We start from the raw sequence: 17,715 nt of genomic DNA, 5'->3' as shown, positions 1-17,715 counted from the left end.
GTTTGGTTTACATACTTGGTTAATTCTTAATAAAGTTCGTTGCTTCCGGATCTTATTCATTTCTCTTTGTTTCGGTATTCTTCTTGTTCTTTTATTTTCAGATTTACATTTATTGCTTCATTAGATTAGTCATTGCTAGTTTAGGAACCCTAAGCCCTTTATTCATAGTTTTATGCAATTTATTCATTCTCCTAGTATTATTATGCAATCCGTTATGCTTTTCATCAATTTAGTTGTTGTTATCAATCTTAATATTTGTAGCTAAGCATCTCCTTGCTAAGATGTAGGGGATCTATAGCGTAGATGGCATTAGAATAGGTGACCCCCGGATTAGGGCTTGGTCGATCGACTGGCTTACCTGGTCGGTCGACTGAGTCGGGTGGTCGGTCGACTAGGGTAGCTGGTCGGTCGACCACCTTCGTGTCTGATTTTCTTCGTTTAATTCGTTAAGTGCAATATCTATCAATGAGACCTAGCGGACACTTGTTAGATGCTTAGTTTTGACCAACCCGTAGACCAAAAGATAGGGAAGGGCTTAGATTAACGAATTGAGACGGCTAAATTGCTAGACTGAAAGGTAAGTGATTTAGGCATTAGGACCACTAGTCAAGAACGAAAGTTAGCATTAGTGACACCTAGGGACTAATAGCATAGACCGAGAGGGGCTATTAGTTGACTTGGACCGAGAGAACTTGCCATACCCATCATCCACGACCGTATTTCGTGACTTATCTAGACTTATGTGCCATCGTAGCTGTAGTGACCCGATCATCCTAGCTTCTCTTTATTATCTATTTACATCATTTCTTTTATTGCTTTTCTATTTTTATTTGCATTAGTTATTACTCAATCAAAACCCCCCTTACCTTAAACTAAAATATTAAGACAACTAGAATTCCTCCGCCTCTCTGTGGTTCGACCCTGCTACCGCTATCTATAGTTGTAGTTGGAATTATAAATATTATTTTTGACACCTTACGACGGGTATTAGGTATCATGAAATTCATGCACTCCTCACTCATGCGAAGAGGGATATGGAAGCTAGTGGGAGTGAGAAAGGGGATGTTCTAAACATGAAATTATAGAACATGTCCCTTGGAATTTGGAAGGGAAAGGGGAAAGAAAAGTCCAAATTCAAGAAATCCTCAAAGAAACAAGACAAGGGAAAGGGAAAAGCCGTTGAGAATGTCAAACCCAAGGCAAGAATGTCAAACTCTACGAGGCCGAATGTTTCCATTGTAATGGGAAGGGGCATTATAGGAGGAGTTGCCCCAAATACTTGGAGGACCTCAAGGAAGGGCGTGTGATGCCTATTGGTATGATTTCCTCTCTCTATGTGATTGACGTTAATTATGCTTGCACTTCCACTTGGGTACTAGATACCGGATGTGGCTCTCACCTTTTTAATCATTTGTAGGGTTTAAGGGACATGCAAGCTCTAGTAAAAGGTGATGTGGATCTCCGCATGGGCAATGGAACTAGAGTAGCGGCCGTTTCCGTGGGGACCTATGTGCTAACTTTAGCTAGTGGTTTAGAGTTGTTTTTAAATTAGTGTTACTTTGTACCAATGTTAACCAAGAACATCATCTCCATTTCCGCATTAGACGCGGAAGGCTTTTATTTTATGATTAAGGACAATTGTTGTACTTTTTCGTTGAATGATTTGGTTATGGCAAAGCCATTTCAATTGGAGGTATTTATGTTTTAAATGATGTTAATGACATTTATCATGTGGAAACTAAAAAGCTCAAAACGGGTGATCCAAATGAATCCTACCTTTGGTATTGTCGTTTAGGTCACGTAAACGAAAGACGCATTAAGAGACTTGCTTCATCAAAAGTGCTCAAACCATTTGATTTCGAATCTTATGGTATATGCGAGTCTTGCCTTTTAGGCAAGATGACTCGTGCACCTTTTACGGGAAAAGGCACACGAGCTAGTGAGGTTTTGGCTCTCGTACATACGGATGTGTGTGGACCATTAACCATCTCCGCTACAGAAAGTTTTCACTACTTAATAACTTTTACTGATGACTTGAGTAGATATGGGTATATCTACTTGATGAAGAACAAAAGTGAAGCTTTTGACAAGTTCAAAGAGTTTCAGAATGAAGTAGAGAACCAATTGGATAAAAATATTAACACCCTACGATCCGATCGTGGTGGTGAATACCCAAATTCTGAATTTGATTCACACCTAAAAGATTGGGTTATAGTATCACAATGGACTCCTCCTGGCACACCACAATTAAATGGTGTAGCCGAAAGGAGAAACCGAAATTTATTAGACATGGTTCGGTCTATGATGAGTCTAACCGAGATTCCTGATTCATTTTGGGGTTTTGCCATCTTATCTGCAATATTTTCACTAAATCGAAGCCCGACTAAAGTGGCCGATAAGAGTCCATATGAGATATGGAAAGGGAAAGTCCCTCATTTGTTATTCATGCGTATTTGGGGTTGCGAAGCGTATGTAAAGATCAAGTCTGACAATAAACTTGCACCCAGGTCTGACAAATGTCTTTTTGTAGGTTATCCAAAGGAAACACGTGGCTATTACTTCTTAAATAAAAAGGACAACAAAGTGTTTATGGCTCGTGATGCTGTCTTCCTAAAAAAAGAGTTTATTTCTAGAAGACAGAGTGGGAGAAAATTTGAACTTGACGAAGTTCGAGAGCCACAAACCGAGAATGATGTAGAGGAGAATGTGAAGGATAACGTTCCCTCCTCCGCTGCAATGGCGATCATTCCTAGAAAGTCAAGTAGGATTTCTAATCCACCTGACCGCTACCTTGGTAACATCGAAGAGGATGGTGTTTTGTTACTTTTGGAAAGTGATGAACCCATTACCTATAAATCGGCCATGTCTAGTCCCGACTCCTCGCTTTGGCTAGAAGCCATGCGGTCCGAAATGGATTCCATGTACGAGAACCAAGTATGGGGCTTGGTGGATTTACCTGAGGGAGTGCGACCCCTTCAGTGTAAATGTATATATAAAATTAAACTCGGCGTGGATAAACATATAGATGTTTACAAAGCTAGATTGGTGGCAAAAGGTTTCACCCAAGTTCATGGTCTACACTATGATGAAACCTTCGCTCCAATCGCTATGCTTCGGTCCCTTAGGATAATCTTAGCGGTTGCCGCGTTTCATGATTATGAGATTTGGCAAATGGATGTCAAAACCGCCTTCTTAAATGGGATTCTAGAAGAGGAAGTGTACATGATACAACCTGAAGGTTTTGTAGATACATCTAACCCTAATAAAGTGTAGAAGCTCAAGAAGTCCATTTATGGTCTTAAGTAAGCATCTCGGAGTTGGAATCATCGCTTTGATCATGTTATTAAACAATATGATTTCACTAGAAGTGTTGAAGAACCGTGTTCATACATGAAGTTTAGTGGGAGTAAGGTTGCATTCCTTGTCCTATATGTGGATGACATATTGCTCATCGGGAATGATATTCCATCGCTCACTTCCGTTAAGGAGTGTCTAAGGAATCACTTCCAGATGAAGGACTTGGGAGAGGCATAACGAATCTTGGGTATCCGTATCTATAGAGATAGGTCCAAAAGGATACTAGCATTGAGTCAAGAAGCTTATATTGACAAAGTTCTTGACCGGTTAAATTTGAAAGACTCCAAGAGAGAATTTCTACCTATGGGCCAAGGGATCACTTTGAGCAAGCCACAGTCTCCCTCTACCCCTAAGGATATTGAACACATGAAGACCGTCCCTTATGCTTCCGATGTTGGGTCTATCATGTATGATATGCTTTGCACTCGTCCCGACGTTGCGTATGCCTTGAGCATGACAAGTCGTTATCAAGCCAAGCCTGGTGAGAGTCACTGGATAGCCGTAAAAAACATCCTTAAGTACTTGAGAAGGACTAAGGATTCGTTCTTAGTGTTTGGAGGAGAAAATGATTTGCGTGTAAGAGGTTACACGGACGCAAGTTTCCAAACCGATCAGGATGATATGAAATCCCAATCTGGCTATGCGTTTATGCTAAATGGAGGAGCTGTTTGCTGGAAAAACTTCAAGCAAAGCGTTACCGCGGATTCTACAACAGAGGCTGAATACCTAGCAGTGTCTAAGGCTGCAAATGAAGCTGTTTGGATTCGGCAATTTATGGAGTGACTAGGTGTAGTCCATTCCGCCAAAGATCCGATCACTCTATATTGTGATAACAGTGGGGCTATTTTTCAAGCCAAAGAGCCGCAGTCTAGTAACAAATCTAGACACATTGAAAGGAAATACCATATAATTAGAGATTATGTGGAAAAGAAGGAAATAGACATTTGTAAGGTTGGGACAGACGATAATATTGCTGATCCTTTAACCACGCCTTTATCAAAGGCTAAGCATGATGGTCATGTCGTCGCAATGGGATTGAGACGAGTACCAGATTTTCTTTAGATTATGGATATGTAATAATTGGATAGTGTATCACTTTTTATATATATGATAATTGCATTCATTGTTTAAGCATTCTTTTATGAATTCTTTTATTTAGTGTGACTAAATTTATAATACCTTATTTATCTGAATAAGTTGTGGAGACAATGTTGAACACTATTCAAGTGAATAAGATGAACATTGTATTTTGTCCCTAGTCACTTAATGAGGTGACGTCTCAGAGTGACTAGATTGTAAGTCGATTGATGGTTTTTCAACACCATGAAGTCATACGTGATGACTAGTCGATTACATAGGCAGAGTGTGTGACACTTTGCCGGACAGTGACCATTCAGAGATTCCCTTAGTTCTATTTGTAATACCCCGTATTTGATAGTAAATTATGAGAATAATTTATGTAATTTAAATAATTAATTAATGACATTTCTAATAATAATTGCATATAAGACATTACTTAAATAATAAAATAAGTATTCAAGTCGGGAATTGGGCTTATCTAGTAACTGAGCTTTGGGCCGTGTGCCAAAGTTATGTGGACCGAAATTTATTAAGCTAGTATGAGCATTGTAACACCCCCATTTATTTAGGAGCCTTTAGCTAGACATTCCCAAATAAATAGGACTTTTACCATCTCGGTTTCCCGAGGTAGTGAATAACAAAGTCCAACTCACCAAAGTACTTAAAATTAAAACTTTCATGATTACATGTTTATTACAAATTGTCCAACTAAACTTAATATAAGATAAATACAACTCGCAGCGGAAAATAAATAAAGTGATAAAATCTTCTATGTGGTCTCGACTTCTAGGTAGATTGGTGATCGAGGCCATTTCGTGTTCACAATTAAGTATATGTGGTCGTTGGTCAATGGTCGATACAAAACACAATTTATACTTCACAAACAACTCTACAATTAGTAAAGAGGCAAGTAAAGGTCGGATCCCAAGGGACGGGTATTGAAATGAGAATTCTATTGTAACTAGTAGTGTCTAGGGGTGTCACAAATTGGGTTGATGTAGAAGGTCACTAAACTAGAATAACAATGAAAATAAACAAGCAAGATGAATAAAAAGGGGTGTAAACAATTGATTAAAAGCACTAGGGTGTCATGGGTTCATAGGGGAATCATGGGATATGATCATACAAACATGTTCTCAAATTATAAGCAAGCAATTATTGTTGTGATGGATTGAGTTGGGTTATATCTTACAATCCTAGGAAAGTTTGGGTCCCGGAGCCGAATCGATTAGATTGTACAACACCTACAAGTCGACTTAATCTTTCCTACTCAACACATGCATGGTTTAACAAGACTCGAGTTGGGTTATGTCTTACAAGTCAAGTTGAAAGGATAGAAGATGATAGTAAATGCAAGGATTCATAGGCTTAGCATTTCATCAAATATAACATGTGCATGTATTAAGATCAAAACAAGCAAGCAAATAAGATATGAAAGCATATTGATTTAAGCATGAATCATTCCCCATGTTGGTTTCCCCTAAACACCCATTAAACCCTAGCTAAGAGACTACTCACTCATTATCATGTTGATCATGCTAGAAAGGTTGTCAATCATACTAACATAATGAAACATGATGAATAAATGAAAGTAATTAACAATAATTAAAAAGGGATTAAGAGATTATACCTACTAATGATTCCAATAATAAAGCAAGAATAATAGAAGTACTTGAATCCTAGATTGAGAGGTTGTCAATCTCCCAATAATAACCCAAATAATCTTCAATTACCCAAAATAAAGGAAGAACAAGAGAGAGATTAAAGAACTAAAACTTGGATTAAAACTTGATTAATACTTGATTACAATATTGAAGAGAGATTTGATTGATATTAACTACTCTAATTATTGATAAGAAGAACATGCTCCTCTAATTAGCCTAATGGGGTATTTATAGTGGAAATTAGGAGGATGCATTAGGGTTAACTAAGGGCTAAACTAGTAATTACACTTTTTAAGTTGAGCAAGGAGGACCCGGTATTTTCTCGAGAGAAGGGCTTCTCTTTCGTAGCTTGAAGAATGAAATCCGTCTTGTCATCAAATCCGTGCGGATTAGAGTCGGGACGGCCGGATTTGGGCTGGGCAATCCGAGCGGATTCAAGAGAGGGACGCTCGGATTGTCTTTGGGGGAATCCGAGCGGATTCCAAGGAGGGACGCTCGGATTGTGCTGGACGGACGGATTGTCAGCAATCCGTTCGGATTGTTGGTCAGCGTCAATTCTTCTTCTTTTTCTTCCCTTTTCTTCATAAATTCCTTGGGGATTTTTTTGGGGACGCAAGGATCCTTTCTCAACATTGCTCTTCTACTATGATATGTACAAAGGCCTTCTAGTCTTGTCTCTTCTTGATGCTTGGTCATTGAATACAATCAATTTAGCCTCGTTTTGCCATGAAAATGCAAGATTCTTACTCCTTTCCTACCAAGGGATCAAAATCTCAAAGAATATGCAAAACAAAGAACTAAAGATAAGAAATGACCCAAATAGGCACTAAAAAGCATGGAAACAATGGTAATTCGGGGGCTAAATATGCGCCAATTATGGTCACATCAAATATCCCCAAACCGAACCTTTGCTCGTCCCGAGTAAAGAGGTGACAAAGACTAGGACCAATACTAACCTATCTTAATAATAATAGCCGATATGAGACAATTAGCGGGTCTCACTCCGCCCCTTCAACTCACAACAAGACAACCATGAGGTAGGATGCCTTCTTGCAAGGCAAGGTGGGTCTTGCCAAAATGGCGACACATCCAAACATTAAAGCACATAAAATCACATAATGGATGCATCTACAAAAAGAATAGCCACTTTCCTCATCTAAGTGGCGGAAATTATCTACAAGGGAAGCAATTCAAGGGTACACAATCCTTCATAGATGCAATTTGTTCAAACTACTAGGCCTAGAAGGATACCAATAAATCACCTCCAAGTTGTGTCAAGCTAGGGTACCTTTGTCCTCAATCGTTAAATGCTTTTGTCAAGAGTAGACTCCCTATGGTGTTAGAAACACTGGAGGATCGCGGAATTCCCCCTCTTGCCTAGACAAGAAGAAGGGTCGTCCCCTCTCTACCATGCACAAAAATGGATACGATGGATAAAGGGATCGATAGTATTTGAGTTTCATTTTGGGAGTTTGCTTTCATTTTTGTTTTTCCCCCCAATTTCATTTGGCATTTGACATTTGAGAACACTTTCTTGCCATTTCTTTTTGATTTTTGGCTTTTCAATACTTGACAACGTTTTTGCATTTCTTTTTGAACATTTTCAAAGTCACCCCAATTAGTAACGAGGGTGCCTTGTATTTGAAGCTTAGGAGTTCTATTTTTTTGCTCCTCTTTTCATTTGATGCATTTTTGCAAACTTTCTTTCACTTTTCATTTCATTGAACTCAAATTGATTTCTTTTTGTGCCCATTCCCTTTGATGACAAAAATGTATGGTAGAACATGGATGAATGATGGAAGTATGCATGGTTTCAAGGGTCACCTTGGAATAAACGGTAGCCAAGGAGTTATCACACCACAAGGTACTCTTGACTCGGCCTTAAACCATGGGTCAAAGGATACTAGCATGACACATCCTAGGGTGTTTTACAAGCATTCTAACAAGCAAAGTCTTAAGAATAAAAAGCATCTACTAGGGCCTATATACACTTGTCAAGCTTCCCAAGTAGACGGTTTCGCAAAATTTTTCTAACCATGCAAACTACATGCCATGATGCAACTAACATAAACACATCCTAATGCAAATGATTCTACCAACTAATATGGCATGTAAGCTAAATGCAATCCTAAGTTCACATTGTTTTACCGCATCAATCAAAATAAAGCCACATAGTCATTAACATAAAGAGGAAAAAGGAGATTGGAAAGATCATACCATGCGGTCTTCAATATCCTCATGTCTCGGATGTGGCGTAGTCAATCAAAGTGAACAAGGATAAACAAACACAATATATACAAGACAATATATACAAAGGAAATGAACTTGTTTTTGGTTTTTCAATTTTCAAATTTTTATGATTTTTGAAATTTTTCAATTTTTATGGGTTTTTGAATAAAAGTTAAGTGTTAGAATTCCCATCCCCACACTAATATGGGCATTGTCCTCAATGGCCAAAATGATGGAAATTATGCAAAGATGATGCATGATTTCTATACTAAATGCAATTCTACACTAAGCTATACTACATGATGCATGGTTTTTGTTATGACGGAGAGGATAATTTAGATTACCTCCCGTTGTGTATGCATTAACTTCCCCAAACCAAATAAGACACTATTGCTAATGTCAAGGATGGGGGTAGTTCATGCACACACTATGCTATGCATGAAACTAGATTGTCATTTTGGATTTTACAAATGGGAACAATAAAGAACACCTCAATGGTACCGAGGTGTGAGTCCTTTGATGTTGCTAGGACTAAACCAACAATGATCAAAATGAAATAAAATACAAAGAGATATAGACAAACCATGGGAGTGTAGGAGTCTCCAAGGCTAGTCTTCCATCATGCTATCATCATCATCACTTCCCTCATGAGAAGTGGTCACATTGCCACTTTCCTTGGCACTTTCTTCTTCTCTTTCTCCATCATCTTGTTCATCATCATCTTCACCATCTCTTTCTCCATCTCCACTTGCTTCTTCCTCAATATTATCATCAATTTCTTCACCATTTCCAACAACCTCATTGTCTTCCACCACGTCCCTAGATGCACCCGGAAACAAGGCTTCTTTATCCGCCCAACTAGGCAAAGGACAAGATGGATCAAGGAGTCCTTGCCTAGCTAAATGTAAGAGGGGAGGATATTGAGCCAAATATGCATTCTTCCGATCTTCATAAGCTTGCTTGTGCATGGCTTGCATAAGAAGAGTGACATAGTCTTTCCCAATTTCAATTCCTTGTGGTTTGAACTCTTCATACACAAAGGGGTAAGGCGGTATAACAATGGAAGAGGAGGGGGTTTCATGATCACCGTTTTGTTGTTGAATGATGTACTCGGCTTCTTCGGATAGGGGAAGTAGATAGTTGGTCCGGTGGACACTTAGACGACAAATCTTCGCGGGTAAAGTGAATGATCGAGCCTCACTAGTAAGCCATCCACACTTGGTGTCAAGGGGGTTTTGAGCGACCCACTTGAACTTGTTAATCATCATAGGCATATCAATAAGATGGCCACCTTCCTTTGCCTTGTACTTGCTATCCTTATTGAAATTAGGATCAAAGTGCTTGGCTAGGACCGTGACTAGGCCGCCATTAACAATAACGGTTGTACCCTTCTTCCCACTATCAACATGGAGCCATCTATCAACCAAAAGCCTCAAAGAATTGAAAGGCTTGGTATGGATTCTTCCGATATTCAAAGCCGATTCAAGGAGAATAAAATCAAGTCTTGTGAAGTGATTGGTGTCTTTCCTAACAATTATGGTATTTCCCACAACTTTGTGCCATACTCTTATGCCCGGATGATGGACCAAAAGAGCACGACAAGCATGAAAATCATCAAATTTCTTCCCGGAGATTGCCTCCCAAAGAGGCTCGGGGTCATACTTTCCATAATGCTTAAAGTATCTCGATTCATCGCTAAGACCCAAAATTTCACCCAATTCCTTAAAGGTAATGCGTCTACTAATGTTAGCTAGACGAAACTCCAGATTTTCCCTATTCTCAACTTTGGTGACTTTTAAAGAACTTAAGAATTCCAAGACAAGGGAAGGGTATGTCAATTCCTTTGTTTCAAACAATTTCTTCAAACCCATGGCATTGAAAAAGGCTTTTGTTTGTTCAAGAACACCCAATTTCTCCAAAGCATCTTTACATATGAATTTGGTGGATTGAATTGATTTCATAGCAAACGTGGCAAATGTCTTTCTATGGGTATCGGAAATAAAAGTTACCTCCGGATAATGCAAGAGTTGATCGATTACCGGAGTAGAAGGTGATGCTCCCATAGAAGTTTGTTGTTGTTGTTGTTGCACTTCCAAGTTTGGTGTTGCTACCACCATTGCCAAAGCTTTCTTTGTTTGGAGAGCTTTTTGCCTTTGAGAGAGAGCCTTTGCCTTTGGTGCCTTTGTTGCCTTTGTGGCACCCTTTGTCCTTGCCATTTGATGAACTAACCAAGAAAAGAATCAAAAATCTTCAATTTGTAGAATGCCCAAATCGATTTGAAGGTGAAAGGCTTTGCCTTTATGAAATCAAAAATCGACTCAAAGGTTGAAGAATTTGTTCTTGGTTTTGATTTTTATTGAAGATGGAGTGATTGATTTGTTGTTTGAAGGATGGTTTGATTTGATTTTGGTGGATTTTGTTGAGGGTTTTTGTTTTTGTGATGGAGAGGATGAGGGTTTTGATGTTTAGGGTAGTGTTTATGAATGAATGAATGAATGAATGAAGGTGGGAGGGTATTTGAAGAAGTCGAAATTTTCGAAAACGCAGGGGCAATCCGTGCGGATTAGGCCCAATCCGTGCGGATTCTGCAGCTTCAAAATTTTCAGAAGCTCGCCTAAAGACGGGCGGATTCTTGGGAATCCGCTCGGATTCTTCTGTGATGGGACGGGCGGATTTGCTTCAGACGGACGATTCTAGTCCGAGAAATTTCTTTGTTTTCTTCACCGCAAAGAAGACTCGTCTTCTTCACAAGACGGGCGGATTACAGAGACGGCGTCTTTCCGAAATACGCTCGGATTCTTCAACATCAAGAAATTTTCAATTTCACTCGGCTCGAGACGGCGTCTTCTCACAGACGCTCGGATTGTTGAAGACGGGCGGATTCTCAGGAATCCGCTCGGATTCTGGTCCTTTGTACCCGGATTCACTTCATTCGTGCACAATGCATTTCCCTCTACCATTCTTCCATTTTTCTTCATTTCTTGTGTTCTTCATTGTGGGGGCACTACTAAGGCATGAATAGCCTAGGCAATTGCCATCCCCACACTAAGGTAAAGCACTACACATCAATTGAAATTGTTAGTCCCTCCCTCACTTCTCTCTTACATGACAATTATTTTGATCAAAGTAAATAAAAATCCAAAAATGACAAAAATGCAATACAAGAATTGAAATGTAAGTTAGGGAGTTAGAAATATTTACAAGTGGTGGTTTAGGGAGGACTCCACCAAACTCTCATTCTTGATGAGATGTCAAGGGGGCATGTTCAAGGTGTTGTTGATGTTGCTCAACACCTTGAAGAAGTAATCAAAAGCTTGTTCATTGTTATGGTAGAGGTCCTCAATAGACCGTGGCCCTTGTTGTTGATCATGATCGATGGCATGCCCAATGTAGGGATTAAAGATCCCTTCAAATTCGTCGTCCCAAAGACCACAAACTTCATTGAGTTGATCATTGAAAATCTCTTGCTTAGATGGAGACAACTCTCCCAATTTCTTCTCTTGGCCAATGAGGCCATCCTCTTCTTCCTTGGTTGATTTTGATGAGCTTTGCAAGCTCTCCTTGTCACAATTCACTTGCTCTTTGAATGGAGCATCTTCAACTTTCTTCCTCCATTGGAGTTCCGATTTCTTCCTTTCATCTTTTCGGCTATAATGATCAATCATGAAACATGGCTCATGCAAATGAGGAGCTCTCATGGTCTTGTCAAGATTAAAAGTTATGCTTTCATCTCCCACTTCTAGAGTGAGCTCTCCATGTTTCACATCAATCACCGCACCCGCGGTGTGTAGGAAAGGTCTTCCTAAGATGATTGGAATGTTGGAATCTTCCTCCATATCAACAATGACAAAGTCCACCGGGATGAAAAACTTCCCAATTCGCACGGGGACATCTTCCCATATCCCTAATGGTGTCTTCGTCGATCTATCGGCCATTTGAAGTGTGATATTGGTGCATTTAAGCTCTCCCATTCCCAACCTTTTACTCACCGAGTACGGCATGACACTCACACTAGCCCCTAGATCACATAAGGCTTTGTTGATCGTCGTGTCGCCAATGGTACACGGTATTGAGAAGCTTCCGGGATCCTTTAACTTTGGAGGTGAACTCCCTTGAAGTATTGCACTACTCACCTTAGTGAAGGCGATAGTCTCAAGTTTCTGGATCGACTTCTTCTTTGTGAGGATATCTTTCATGTACTTTGCATAGGCCGGTACGTGATTGATTAATTCCGTGAAAGGAATTGAGACTTCTAAATTCTTCACAATTTCCATGAACTTTCCAAGTTGATCATCAAATTTGGGCTTGGCTTGACGACTTGGAAAAGGAAGTCTAATCACAATGGGCTCCTTCTCTTTGGCCTTGTCTTCATTTTTCTTTGAACTTTCTTCTTTTGATGATTCCCCTTCTTTGGGGCTTTGCACAATTTCTTCCTTTTCACTAGCTTTCACAACTTCATTCTCAACTTGCTCCTTCGGTGCTTCATATCTTGTACCACTTCTCAAGTGAATGGCACTAACCGTTTCATGTCTAGGGGATTACTTTGAGGTGGTAATTGCCCCTTTTGTCTTTGTGAGCTTGAAGATGCTAGTTGAGTCAATTATGTTTCCAACATCTTGGTGTGAGCTAGAATGTTGTTGATGGTGGTGTCTTTTGCTTGGCTATCTTTTTGCATTTGAGTGAAAAATTCTTGTTGATTCTTTTGCATTTGGAGGACCGCTTTTTGGACATCAAAACCTTGGTCATTTTGGTGATTGTATGGATTTTGATTTTGGTAACCTTGGTTTTGATTGTAAAAGGGTCTTTGATTTTGGTTCCTCATGGGTGGTGGAGTGTATGTTGTTTGAGGGTTTTGAACATTTTGGCTTTTGTATGAGAGATTTGGATGGAACTTGGTGTTTTCATTGTAAAAATTTGAATAAGGGGTACCACTTTTGTAAGCTTGGAAAGCGTTAACTTGTTCGGTTGTTCCCCTACACTCACTTGGGTCATGACCCAAAGTTCCACAATTCTCACATATCCCACTTGGGATTGATGAGGATGCCGTCATGGCATTGACATGATGCTTTGATGATTTCGAGTTTTCCTCAAGTCTAGCCATAGCTTGTTCAAACTTCAAGTTGATTGTGTCAATGTGAGCACTAAGTTGAGCACCCAATTGAGTAACGGAATCCACTTCATGCTTTCCTCCTCTAGTAGCCTTGCGAGGTCTACTATATTGTGAATTATGGACCGCCATTTCCTCAATCTTGTTCCATGTTTGATTGTCATCAACTTCGGTGAACATTCCATTTGATCCCATATTGAGAATGTTCCTTGAATCTTCATATAAACCATTCCAAAATTGTTTCACTAAAAACCATTCGCTATGTCCATGGTGAGGACATGAGCGACAAATACCTTTGAACCGCTCCCAAGCTTCATACAAAGATTCTTCATCCCTTTGCTTAAAACCCGTAATTTGAGCTCTTAGCATGTTAGTCTTTTCCGGTGGGTAGAATTTTTTGTAGAAAGCTAGAGCTAACTTCTTCCAAGAATCTATTCCAAGGGTGGCCTTATCAAGGCCCTTCAACCATTGCTTTGCGGTGCCGATTAACGAAAAAGGAAATAAGACCCATCTTATTTGGTCTTGAGTCACGCCCGTTTGAGAGATAGCATCACAATAATCGCAAAAGGTTTCCATATGAGAATGAGGGTCCTCACTAGGCATTCCCCCGAATTGGCTCCTCTCAATTAGTTGGATGAAGGCGGACTTGGCAATAAAATTACCGGTGAGATGTTGCGGTGTAGGAGTACCATTTGGTAGATTCTCCTCGGTGGGTATAGAGTGTGACGAGAATTTAGGCATTGTAGGTGGATTTTGTGGGATATTGTTTAATGGGTTCTCTTCTATTGCGAAAGGATTGACAAACTCACTAGTGGGTTGAACAACTTCACCAACACCTCTCAAATTCCTCCTAACAAGTCTCCTATTATTCGTCAAGGTTCTTTCGATTTCACGGTCAAAAGGTAACAAATCACTTTGTAACCTTCTAGACATGCAAATTATCAAACAACTCAAAAACAATTAGAACAAACCTTGAGGAGTTTTACTTCCCCAAGGTGAAAAAGACACAACTAATAACAATAAAAGAAATCTTAAATCAATTAAACACCGTCCCCGGGAACGGCGCCATTTTTGATCGAGGTCATTTCGTGTTCACAATTAAGTATATGTGGAGGTCAATGGTCGATACAAAACACAATTTATACTTCACAAACAACTCTACAATTAGTAAAGAGGCAAGTAAAGGTCGGATCCCAAGGGACGGGTATTGAAATGAGAATTCTATTGTAACTAGTAGTGTCTAGGGGTGTCACAAATTGGGTTGATGTAGAAGGTCACTAAACTAGAATAACAATGAAAATAAACAAGCAAGATGAATAAAAAGGGGTGTAAACAATTGATTAAAAGCACTAGGGTGTCATGGGTTCATAGGGGAATCATGGGATATGATCATACAAACATGTTCTCAAATTATAAGCAAGCAATTATTGTTGTGATGGATTGAGTTGGGTTATATCTTACAATCCTAGGAAAGTTTGGGTCCCGGAGCCGAATCGATTAGATTGTACAACACCTACAAGTCGACTTAATCTTTCCTACTCAACAAATGCATGGTCTAACAAGACTCGAGTTGGGTTATGTCTTACAAGTCAAGTTGAAAGGATAGAAGATGATAGTAAATGCAAGGATTCATAGGCTTAGCATTTCATCAAATATAACATGTGCATGTATTAAGATCAAAACAAGCAAGCAAATAAGATATGAAAGCATATTGATTTAAGCATGAATCATTCCCCATGTTGGTTTCCCCTAATCACCCATTAAACCCTAGCTAAGAGACTACTCACTCATTATCATGTTGATCATGCTAGAAAGGTTGTCAATCATACTAACATAATGAAACATGATGAATAAATGAAAATAATTAACAATAATTAAAAAGGGATTAAGAGATTATACCTACTAATGATTCCAATAATAAAGCAAGAATAATAGAAGTACTTGAATCCTAGATTGAGAGGTTGTCAATCTCCCAATAATAACCCAAATAATCTTCAATTACCCAAAATAAAGGAAGAACAAGAGAGAGATTAAAGAACTAAAACTTGGATTAAAACTTGATTAATACTTGATTATAATATTGAAGAGAGATTTGATTGATATTAACTACTCTAATTATTGATAAGAAGAACATGCTCCTCTAATTAGCCTAATGGGGTATTTATAGTGAAAATTAGGGAGGATGCATTAGGGTTAACTAAGGGCTAAACTAGTAATTACACTTTTAAGTTGAGCAAGGAGGACCCGGTATTTTCCGAGAGAAGGGCTTCTCTTTTCGTAGCTTGAAGAATGAAATCCGTCTTTGTCTCAAAATCCGTGCGGATTAGAGTCGGGACGGCCGGATTTGGGCTGGGCAATCCGAGCGGATTCAAGAGAGGGACGCTCGGATTGTGCTGGGGAATCCGAGCGGATTCCAAGGAGGGACGCTCGGATTGTCTTTGACCGGACGGACGGATTGTCCGCAATCCGCTCGGATTGTTGGTCAGCTTCAATTCTTCTTCTTTTCTTCCTTTTCTTCATAAATTCCTTGGGGATTTCCTTGGGGACGCAAGGATCCTTTCTCAACATTGCTCTTCTACTATGATATGTACAAAGGCCTTCTAGTCTTGTCTCTTCTTGATGCTTGGTCATTGAATACAATCAATTTAGCCTCGTTTTGCCATGAAAATGCAAGATTCTTACTCCTTTCCTACCAAGGGATCAAAATCTCAAAGAATATGCAAAACAAAGAACTAAAGATAAGAAATGACCCAAATAGGCACTAAAAAGCATGGAAACAATGGTAATTCGGGGGCTAAATATGCGCCAATTATGGTCACATCAATTGGCCAAGTCCTCACGCATCCCATAGCTCCCAAGTCAGCTAATCTTTGGTGCCTGTCGAATCTGCTCCCCATAAAACGGTTCACCGCAGGTGTTCACGAATACACAGTCAACCGCGAGGTTGAGTAGGAATAAACTAAACAACATAATTAACGGCATGATAAATCTCACAGTGCTAACACAATATTAATAGATCCACCCTGTCAATACAATCACAGGTTATGGTAACACCCGTAACATTCATCCGTCCATAATATACTCCAATCACCACCACTCATGTAAACTCCATCTTAACGCTTCCTCAGCTCCGAATGTGCACATCTCCCTAGTAGTGAGGCTACTAGAGAAGAGACTCGAGGGGCGGCCAGTGATCAACTGACGCCACAAGGACTAGCGGTTTCTCAGACCGGTCCCTTCAAAATAATAATCAAGGACTAGCGGTATATCGGTCCCTTCAACAAATAACTCACAAGGACTAGCGGTATATCGGTCCTTTCAAAATAATATCACCATCACCCACTCCTCAGCATCCAAATTCTCATCATACTCGTTACATCTCCAACATCATAATCGCAACTCCATATAATCGAAACCACAATTTTCCAAGAACAATATATTCACAAACAATTACAATTGCACAATTAAATAGTTGAGTAGGATAATCCCTACCTGGCAAGCAAGCACTTCCAATTACGCAATCCAAATAACTAAAGCAAATCCAATCCGACTATAATTCTTCACAACTTCCGTCGCCTATATAATAATAACAATTACAACAATTATAATTACTAACTTTATTTATTCCTTTTATCTAATTATTCACACTAATTATTTATTATAATTATTAAAGATTTATGATAGCTAAAAACCCGATTCAATTACGAACCCGGCTCACCCGAACCAATTAAACAATTAAAACCCGTCACAAAAACAACACACATCACCCCCATACACGGTTTATAAACCGTGGCCAACACCCCTCCCAAAAACCACCAAACCCGACACCACACGCCGCCACAACCACCACCCAGCCTCGACACCCCTAGACTGCAACCCCACGCATCCAACTCACCCTTAACTACCAGCTAAACCACCACCAACGACCCAATAACCCACGCCCTATCACACGACACCAACCGCAACACTCACCTGACACCCCATAAAACACGCCCGTACCCACCACCTAACGCCACCTTCACCGCCACCTAAAACCACCAATCAACTCCCCTATCCTCCCTTGACAATCACCACCCAGAAAACTCCTAACCCAGACCACCAACGACCCCTAAAATCCCCCCGAAAACCGCCTGCCCAGAACAACACCTCCTCCCCTATTTCCCGTCACCACCGCACAAACCACCATCCCTGACCACCCCAACACCACCAGTACAACCACCCCCTGCCGACAACATCAACCACCCAAACCCCAGGTCAAGCCCTGTCCAATTAGTGGGT

General features: G+C 39.9%; 1 non-coding gene across 1 annotated transcript; it reads left to right on the top strand.

Moving 5' to 3' along the window:
- The first annotated feature begins 13,698 nt into the window (after positions 1-13,698).
- On the top strand, positions 13,699-13,806 carry LOC141624501 (small nucleolar RNA R71). The gene has a single exon (XR_012534308.1). It is a non-coding gene; the product is annotated as a small nucleolar RNA R71 (small nucleolar RNA).
- Positions 13,807-17,715: the final 3,909 nt, after the last annotated feature.

Source organism: Silene latifolia, chromosome X (genome assembly GCF_048544455.1).
Source record: "Silene latifolia isolate original U9 population chromosome X, ASM4854445v1, whole genome shotgun sequence".
NCBI classification, from domain to species: domain Eukaryota; kingdom Viridiplantae; phylum Streptophyta; class Magnoliopsida; order Caryophyllales; family Caryophyllaceae; genus Silene; species Silene latifolia.
Note: the sequence above shows the minus strand (reverse complement) of the source record. Positions and strands in the feature narration are given on the sequence as shown.